General features: G+C 41.5%; 1 long non-coding RNA gene across 1 annotated transcript in view; it reads left to right on the forward strand.

Annotated features, from left to right (window-relative positions):
* Window positions 1-4055, forward strand: part of LOC114637525 — a 9625-nt gene extending 5570 nt beyond the window's left edge. Inside the window, exon 2 of the long non-coding RNA XR_003713761.1 lies at window positions 3765-4055. This is a non-coding gene — a long non-coding RNA (uncharacterized LOC114637525). The remainder of the gene's footprint in view (window positions 1-3764) is intronic.
* The last annotated feature ends 6157 nt before the right edge of the window (window positions 4056-10212 follow it).

Below are 10212 nucleotides of genomic sequence, written 5' to 3' on the forward strand. Positions count from 1 at the left end.
GAGTGGGTAGGAAAAGGCACTTCGAGGAACAGAAAGTTGTTGGGTTAAACAAATACAAGTGTCAGGAGTAGATTGCCTCTCAAGCAATTCTTGGCCAGGAAGGTCCGTGAGACCCCACAGAATCTAAGCTGTTGCCATTGCTACATGTCAGATCTAGATGCCAAGATACTACAACTGAAAACACAGTATGCTTTGGTTGCAAGAGGCTAAGAAATCAAATTTCGACTAAGTTGAAAGCTCATTTCTTGTTGGTTGGCTTTTATAGTGCTTGAAGGAATTATGTAGGATTGTGAAGGAGAATCGGGACCAACAATCCTGCTTGGCTACGGATCTTGTGTGGTATACTATTGACATGCCAGTCAGAGTGTGCCATTGGTTCAATAGTGGCATGGCTGTTGTAAGCACAACCAACTGCTTTCTGCTTGGATTTGAGGGCCGCCTCACAGGACAGAAGCTATATTTGGTACTGTAAGCCACGATAAACCTGTGACTGGGAGGTTATAAGATTGAGGGAGGCTACTGTTTTGTTTTGCCTTCTAAATATGTGAATACCCACACATTACTGCAGATTACTTCTTTGTCCTGTAGATAAGTGATTACTACAGAAGTTGATAACCAGTCAAAATACTGAGAATAAGTGAATTTTGCTATGGAACAGTGCCATAGTCTTTAGCCATAAATGGAAGAGAATATTCAGAAATCATTATCACCCCCTTAAGAAACACTGTAGAAGAGAGGAGAGAAAGAATGTAACAGCTGGAGGAAGGGGTGGAGCTGTTTCTGATAAGTTGAAACATTACTGGAGGAAGTGGGGAGTCTCACGAGATTAAGGAAACTCATCAAGATCACATAACTTACAAGGGCTGGGAGGTTCATAAAAACCTGTAAGACTCAGGAAGCTCATCACCATGTTTATAGAAGCAGCAAACAACTGAAGTAGGAAAGGAGGGTTTTCAGTGGAGCTTCCTGCAACTTGTTCAGGGGACTTCAATGATGTAGCTTTCATGAGTTATCAGCCATGTCTGGGTGGGCTTTCCAGTGACACAACCATCTGCCTCTGAGTCATCTATGTTACTGTAAGTAATCTGTCACCTGTGTGAAGTGGAAATGTAAGGGTTCTTTGGAGAGTCAGTTGTGTTGGATGGTGTTGCGTTGGTGCAAACACAAAAGTGTTTTCCAGAGGGCAGACAAAAGTGAAATGACATTTTGCTAAAGCAGACACATGAATGAATGTTTCGTTGAAGCAGACACAGGTAAGAGAATGTTCTGCTAAAGCAAACATATGAATGGGCAGATGATGAAGGATTCTTTGCTAAGGACATGCATGTCTCGGTCTGCCTTACATTCTGTAGTTGAGTTTCATTTGTTGGGACTCTACAGAGAGAAATGCACCAAAAATGTTCTGGTGGTGATATGGCTTCTTGCCACCCAGACTTGGGCTGATTGGCAGAGTGCTGTCAGCTGAGGCAAGACACAGTGAGACAAGACCCGTGGAGGACCCGTGATGTTTAGAAGGAATATAAATAGAATTTAACAGCGACAGAGGCTTGTTTATAGAGCTAGTTGTGCAATGCTTGTGGGTCTCGAATCTTCTCTGATCTTCACTTCACTGAGAAAGGCACAGCCGAGAACTTTTCCTGGCTTCCCCCCCACCCCCCGTCGTCCCTCCTGCTGACTCCTGACAATTTGGCTGAGGCCTAGCTGTCTCTTCTAGGTAGTGCCACTGCTGCTGCTTTGTGTTTGCTATCCTGAATCTACTGAACTGGACTGCTGGTATATCCATGAAGGGTTTGTGAGTGGATTGAGTTGCTGCTGCTAACCTGTGCGATAAACTGAACTAATTTCCAGACAACACAGATGGGGATTGCTCCAAAGAACCATTTCTAAACAGGTCCACTTCCCTAATATCTTTTCTTTTCCACTAGCTCTGGTGGTGGGCTAGAAGGGAGGTTAAAATGTTTAAGAATAATCATTAAAAACGGCTTTGAAAAAAAATTAAAGTTATACCTGTGCACCTGAAAGTAATTCCAAGAATTCAATGTCTCACCAAGATAAACTTGGATGAGGTGGGTTTTTTGTTTTTGTTTTCTTTTTTGTTTTTCTTTTTGTTTTTGTTTATTATCAGTGTACTATCTGGTAGAAGTGGATGTTTTTACACATCTCCCCAAGAAGTGACACTTTCCTGGGATCGTGCATAAGTATACTTACTGAGTTGATCTATTTTAGTGAATATATGTTGTAGCTGGCCTTTGCTACTTAGTGGGTTCTTCTTTTTCCCACTCTATATCCCCCTGGTTTCACCCCCTATCACTAGATCACTAGATAGGAGAAAAAGGATGATAAAGGAGAGAGAGATAGCACAAACACACACACACACACACACACACACACACACACACACACACACACACAGAGAGAGAGAGAGAGAGAGAGAGATGTCTGTGAATCTAATTTCTTTAGTAGTGTTTCTTCTTTGCTTGTAGCTGATCTTTGATACTTTGTGGGTTCTTTTTTTTTCTCACTCTGAATCTAATTTCTTTCTTCTTGTTTCTTCTTTGAACATGACTACTAGCAAACCACAAATGACCAACAATCACCAAACCTGCCTCTTGGTGCCCTAGCATTTATATATCCTCTGAAAAATTCTGCAGCTGGCAAACCACACCTCCACTAGAGCATGAGGCAAATCACAGTCAGATGCTACAAAGCAGCCCTATATCCCCACACTTGGGATTAAAGTGAAGACATGTTCTTATAATAGTTCTGTTTTTTTTTTTTTAACAGAAATCAAAATTCCAGAATTGTTACTCCTGTATGTAGAGCAAAATCAGCCAAGGCAAATAGATACAAGAGCTATGTGCTGACAAGAAGGATCAGCTGGGAAAGGCATTTGCTGTCAGCCTGAGGACTTAAGTTTGATCCCTGGGGGCCCATAGAGTGAAGGGAGAGAACTGACCTCCATGATTTCTAGATGCACTGTGGCATTTGTGTGCCTCTCTTATGTAATAAATAAAATGTAATAAATACAAAAATAAAAGGGGAGAGACAAGGGTCAAAGCCACTTCCTGTTCAGAGTTTCATAATACATTCTCAGGTCCTGAAGGTATTGTGGATATCACAGCATCATTATCTTTGTCTAAAATCTTGGTACCTTAGTTTCTTTCTTTCAAGTGATATTATGGATGACAATTTTCCAGTCCCCTAGTCTCAGATTCTATGTGTTTTGGGTTTCAGGAGGCACAGGGCTTGTACTAAGTGAATGTCTTTGGCTGTTTCAGCTAGTTCATTTGTTTTTTCCTTGGTGGGGGGAGGGACAAATGAAAAGATATGTAGCGTGTAGTTTTTACTACCCCACTTTAAGCTCTGGGTGGACCATGCTACCAGCCACTGTCCTGGAAGGATGAAACACACACACACACACACACACACACACACACACACACACACACACTAGCTTATTTTTAATATGCTTTTTAGCTCAATGCCAATGGCCAGGTACTTCTAAGCCTCCCACAGCTAATGTGCCCTTGCCTTCACACCCAGCTCAACACCTCTGAATCTGCCCTCAACTTAGTTGTCCGTTACTTTCTTCTTGCTCAGCACCATAAATCTGCTCTCAGCTTAGTTGCTAATCTCCCACCTGCTACCCCAGGCCCAGTCAGGGAAGTGGCCAGTGGCCACTCCACCTGAGATCTTACAGGGCTGGTGGCTCTCTCTCCCTCCAAAGCAGGATGACTCTTTTTTTTTTCTCCTGTGTCTCCTAGCCTGCCTGTGGAAACCTAGAAGTCTTGCCTCTTCTTCAGCCATTGGCCACTAGCATCTTTATTGATTCATCAAGAACCAATTGGGGAAGAGGACCTTCAGCGTTCACACGTGGATTCCCAATCAAAGCATCAGAACCACTCCCTACAAAGGTGCATTATAGAACAATATTTATTATGTTTACCTGATAAAATGAAACCTGTAGCCCAATGTCTTAAATACTTACAAAGTAAACTGTATAGATAAGAAAATTTATAAATGTGTAAAATAAAAGATTACACAAGAGAAGACAAGACAAGACAGTGTGTTACTAACTTCTGAGATGGGTTTGGTAGCATTGCTTAATATCCTTAAGCATAATCTTCTTGTTCATAATGAACTAATGTCACAAAAATAATTTTGTGGATTTAATATTTATTAAACCTGGAGAACTGAAAAATTGGGTAAGGTAGGTTCATGACCATAATCAACTCACTGAGTAGTCAGACTATTGAGAAAATATAACTGCTGTATAATCACCACAGGATGTAGCGATTGTTGCCACTATGCACTTAGGTATGAAATGGTGTACAAGTGAAAATACAGTGATATACAAGTAGCCTTGGTTGGAGAATTTTCAAGAGATAACAAAGATACTTAGTCTGACTATGAAGACAGACATGATATGGGCAAAAGTGTGTGTGTGTGTGTGTGTGTGTGTGTGTGGTGTGTACATGTGCGGGCACACATTGCAGGGAGGTTATAGAAATGATTTGATGGTTCATGGATCCATGATAATTCTGTGTGACTGGAACTAGACAGCAGTAAGATTTTACTCTTTTGGGGAGAAAATTCCAGAAAGGAAAGAGGAAATTAAGTTATAGCCTTTTATGTGTGACAGTTCAGGCAGCACATGACAAGGCCAGCAGGCATGCAGAGGAGCTATGCTTGATAATTAGGTAGATTGAAGGGTATGTTTGAGAGGAGCCCCATGGAGGAGTTGGGATTGACAAAATCCAGTAACTGATTAGATATAAAGGGGGAACTGTGGTGGCAGGAAGAAGGAAGGGTAGAGATTTTGCCTGGTTAGTTAAGTGGGTGTTTAGAAAGTGACTCTCAGTTTCTTAACCCATGACATGGGATGATCTATCTCCTTCAGTAAGCAGATGGTGTTGTTGTGTCTCAAGAGCTTTAAGTGGGTTATGTTCAAAAAAGCACAGGGAGTGGCACATGACATGCACTGAATCAAGGTTAGTTTTTATGCTTAATGCACCATTAGCTAGCACAGGGGAAGCAGGAGAGAAAGGTGGGGCAGTTGTGAAAGACTCAGTTCAATTTGGGGCGTAGTAAGTTAGAGGTGATTTGACATCTACAATAAGATCACACTTGGAGATTTAAAAAAATGGAAGGCTGGAGACTGGCGCATGTTTAAGAAATAGTCTTGACAATGACATATAAGAAAAAAGTGTCTCAATTTCTCATTTTCAAAGAGATGACCATGTTTATCGAGTTGACCCACCTATACCCAGAGACTCATCTAAGGCTGTTCAGAATGGAATGGACTATCAGCCAGCAAAAGTTCATTACCATCATGAATTTCTTCATGTATTCATGAAGTAAACCTCTCAAGGTCTGAAGCCTCTTGATAATATTCTGCCCTTTACTTTTGCTATCTTGGGTTAGAGATCAAGACTTCTACTAACTGTTATTTGTCAAAACATCTGAACACTTTAATATGTATTTAATATATTTGAAAAATTTCTAGTAAGCATTTAAGAACTACAGTACAATCCTCCACATTCTTACCTCTTCTGCTTCTCTCATTCTTATGATGTTAATGGTGGGGCTACACACTGTTCCCCTCATTTTGTAAAAGCTTACTAGAACCATTCATGACAATTATCCCTTGTTTGATCTGAAAGTAACTTTTTCCAGCTGCAGCCAGAGCTATACAAGTGTCTTCAGTTTGATGGGCATTGCCAGCAGAGAAGTTGTGCTTTAAAATGGTGTGCAAGTATTCATTTAACAGATGTTTGGTGATGTATCTATTATGCAAAATTGTCAGATGTGTGTTGTGTCTGAGGCCAGGTGTCAGGTGTTGGGGATCCACAGCAGGTACATGGAGGCTGTGTGTGTCAGGGTACAACTGCATACAATCTCACAATCAACTCATGTCTTCCTCACTTCCTGATTTTGCCAACACATTTTTCCCCCTTGTCTTAGTGCAAACTAGAAGAATTAATTTCTACTTTTACAGGGCTGTTGTATTGACAACAATATACATTCATGCAAAATGAGCCCTCTGTGAATTATTACAAAATCCTTGCCTTGCAAGATCTTTCCATTTTATTTTATTTTATTTATTATTTAGATATAACCCCTGTTCTGTCTCTTTGAGGAGACAGGTATAGTAGCCAGTAAGTAGACTGTGTGTGCAGATTACAGAAGGAATAGATGGGGCCCGTAACAAAATAGCCTTAGTTACAAAAACTGAGTTAAAAGGACCCAGGATTTTACTGTTTTCTGGCATATTCTTGTAATCACACCTCACTTAATGGTCACAAAAACCCTGCTAAGATAAGTACTATTAACTATTTCCATTTTACAGATGAGCAACCCAAGGCACAGGAGGTTCAAGTTACTGTCTCTAAGGTCATTAGAAACTGGATTTTAGACTTAGGTACTCCTGTGTTAGAGATCACACTTCTAATCACTCATAGTTTCTTCTGTTTGTTTTTGTTTTCAAAGCTTCATTTATACCCAGTAGAGACTATCATGATTCTTGAGAAAATTATACAAGTCAAGGTATATTCAGGAAAAAGTCAAACAGAAGACTAGGTAAAAAATTTGGAAGGAACTCTAGCTCAATCATTTCTCCTCAGTTTTAGATAAGACTGCTTTCTGTTGACATAGCCCAGACCACATGGACAGTCTTCATGTCAGTAGCCATTTTCAAAGGATGCCTAGCCACTCTCTTCTCTTGTGGGCTGTTTAGTTTATGGAATTACTTTTAGGTTATAAATATCTTAAATAAGTTTAATTTTCCCATTCTTTGGGGAGCATAATTTGCAACTTTTCATTCACTTACTTGATGAAGCCTTGTATTTGTAGCGGTATCTAGCACTTCCACTAGAGGGCACTGTTCTATTGAAAGAATACTTTGATTTTTATGGACCTATTGGTCACAATTTAGTTAATTTAGAAAGACTTAAATAGGAAACTTGTTGCGATTCAGACCCAGGACAAATGGCTGAGGTGCATATTTTGCATATCAAAGTGGACCTGGCCTTCAAGTTCTCCCAGCATCCTCCATTATAGGGCAGGGCTAGCATACTTCACTCTGTGCCCTGAACTTTGCAGCTTAGAGCCTGGGCTTCCCCCACTCAAGAAGCTCTTCCCTTTATAAGCCAGACATTTTAGTCTCTCTTTCTTGCTCTCTCTCCTTCTGAATTTTCTCCCCTCAATCCCCCTTGTGTACACACGTTCTCTCATTCTTTTCCCTTTCACCATGGCAATTTTCCTGGCCTGGTTCCTTGGGATCAGTGAACCTACTTGAGAAAAGCTTCCCAATAAACCTGTCTCTATATACTTTAATTTGGATTGAATTGGATCATTTCACCAGTGGACAGTAACTTATCCAAAATAGTATAACTCTAATTTTTTTATTCCCGGAAGAATCTGAGAACTGAATCCTAAGAAGGGAGTGAATAGCTTTATTTTCATAAACCATAAGGTTTCTAGAAAAGAGTGTAGGCTGGTCCTAAGCCTGAAGGCCAACTCAAGAATTCCTATGCTTAAAAAACCAAAGATGGTTTTGTAGAATGCCTAAAGAACTCTTCCTTCCGGTCGTTTACACTTGGCACTGTGTACCAGAGCTTTAAGGTGGTGGGAATTTGAGTGAGCTCAACAAGGAGAGGAGAGGGGAAGTTGGAGAATGAGGTCTGTCTAGGAGAGATTTCTCAACTCCACTACAGGATGAGGAATGATTCTGAGAGACTGTCCAGAGTCACTCTGACTAGTCTCTATTCTTTTTATTTATTTATTTATTTATTTTTTCTCAAATCGTAATTAATTCACACGGGTTATAAACACAGAAAGGCAGGATGTGGGGGAGGGAACGACACTGGAGTGTGGGTGATCAGGAGGAATACAGATATCATCAGAACCGGGTATCGGCTGGGTGAGGGTTCAGGGGACAGGTCACTGTGACTCTGCCTGTGACTCGCTTGTCCTTCTCTAAGCTGGTATTGTCTGCCCAGGCTACCTAGTTACTAGTCTCCAGTCTTTATGAACAAGTCTCTCTTCTTTTCTGCACACCTATCCAGAGCACTGGCTTTTCATGCTTAGCTCCTCACTTCAGCTGACCTCATGTACAGGCTATGTTCCAAGGAGCAGAAAAGTGTCTGTCTGTTTGTTTTAAAGATAGGAGTCTCACATAGCCAAGGCTAGCTTTGAACTGGTTGTGTAACTGGAGCTGGCCTTGAACCCTCTTGCCTTTGCCTCTTCAGTGCTGCAATTATCGGCATATATCACTACACCTGGCTATAGCTGGCCACTTAGTTGATCTGTTGGAAAGTCGTATTCCCCTCCATTTGGAGGGGGTAAGTGTAAGCTCAGCCCTTACACTAAAGCTATAGCTAATGTTTGCATCTTTATGATTAATGTTTACTGTAACTTGGTTTCCCTATGTCTATTGGTTTCTGTTTCTTTACTTCCAATGTGTGCCTTCTTTTGAGCTGGCTGGTCACTTTGAAGTCTATTCAGTCGCACTTATTACTCTCACATAGTAAGAATTATTGTTACTATGTATTATGTATCAATGTATTATGTTGGGTGGCGGCAAATAAGCTGGAAACTAATAAATAATTGCTTCTTCTGTAAGTTAAATGAAGTGAGTTAAAGTGATAGGAGGACAAACACGTGTTGGGAATTGGTTCTAATCCTTTGTCTTAATTAGGCTTCCAAGAGCTGCACTTCCAGATGCTGAGAATCCCTGCCCCTAGCTGGCTTCAACTGGCAATAAAGAATTGCCATACAGCCAATGGCTGGGCGGGAAGACAGTGGCAGGACTTGTCAGGCAAGGGACAGAGAGAGGGGAGGAAGAAGAGAATCAGAGGGAGAGGGATCAGGTTTAAGAGCTGCTGGATAAAAATCTTAGTTGTAAAGGGAAAGTGGCTCTATTGGGGGGGGGGAATGCCTAGAAGGCAACAGGGCAGCAAAGACAAATATAGATTTAGAAGGTGGTAAGCCAGGAATACCGGAGAGGGATCTGTGCTAGCAATGAGGAGGTTTATAAGTGTCCAGCCATTGAGCTAGTTAAGGCATATCAAAATTAACTGGTTGTGTGTGTGTGTGTGTGTGTCTTCCATTCATGAATCCAGAGCTCTTGGACAGGTGTAGTGCATGCACAACCTGCCAGGAACTGAAGCATTTTAACAATTCACCACTACAAATATGGGGAGAAAAATGTGCAAAATTTTAACTGCTTATTCCAGAGAAAGCTCCATAGGTACCATTTGAGGGAAGAGGACATAGGAATGGACAGGGGTGGGGCAAACATCCTGGTTGAGGCACTATGTTGAATGGTCTAGGTGCTAACCATGCAGTGTATCTGGGAACCTCCCCAGATACAAGTGCAGACCCTTGGCTAGTTTTTCTGCTTCCCTAGCTTGGAAGTCCTCTGTCTCCTGCCTTTTCTCTCAGATTCCCTTCAAGGCACTGAGGTCCAGCTTTAGCCTTGGACACACTTTCCTCTCCCATTAGGTTTTTTCTGTCTTAGCTCAAGTTTCAGTTTGGGATTGAGATGTAGTTAGTGTCTGTTATGAAATACAATAGGCTCAGGGGCAGGGGGTACCTTGCAGGCCCATGCCAAGGTGCCACTTGAGAAATCATGACATAACAAATCTGGTATGAGGGATTTATTTGAGATATTTGAGGGGAAGGGAGGGAGTGAGGGCCTGCAGATGTAGAGGTAGAGGCAGACAGACAGGAGCAGAGCCAGGAGGGCAGAGAAGGGGGACAGAGGAGGACAGAAAGAAGAATAGAATGTGTGTGTGTGTGTGTGTGTGTGTGTAGAAGAGAGAGAGAGAGAGAGAGAGAGAGAGAGAGAGAGAGAGAAGAGAGAGAAGAGAGAGAACTGGAGTGGCAAGCAATCTTTTATACATCAGTTCACCTAGTGGTGGCAGGTTATGGTGGCAGGTGATGACATAAGCCATTGCTAGGTTCCTGGGAGGAGCTTAGTGGAATCATCTGTAAGCTAACAGTTTCAGTGCTGTAATTGCCTGTTAATTTAGACAAGGGCAAGATATAATATTCATCTTACATGTTATGGCTTTGCAGCCTTCGTAACAGTAATTGGTGCTAGAATGTTCTCTGGATCCATTCACTAGGTAACACAGTTTCTTCTTCTTCTTCTTCTTCTTCTTCTTCTTCTTCTTCTTCTTCTTCTTCTTCTTCTTCTTCTTCTTCTTC

The sequence above is a fragment of the Grammomys surdaster genome, unplaced genomic scaffold (genome assembly GCF_004785775.1).
Source record: "Grammomys surdaster isolate TR1022 unplaced genomic scaffold, NIH_TR_1.0 125341, whole genome shotgun sequence".
In the NCBI taxonomy this organism is placed as follows: Eukaryota; Metazoa; Chordata; class Mammalia; order Rodentia; family Muridae; genus Grammomys; species Grammomys surdaster.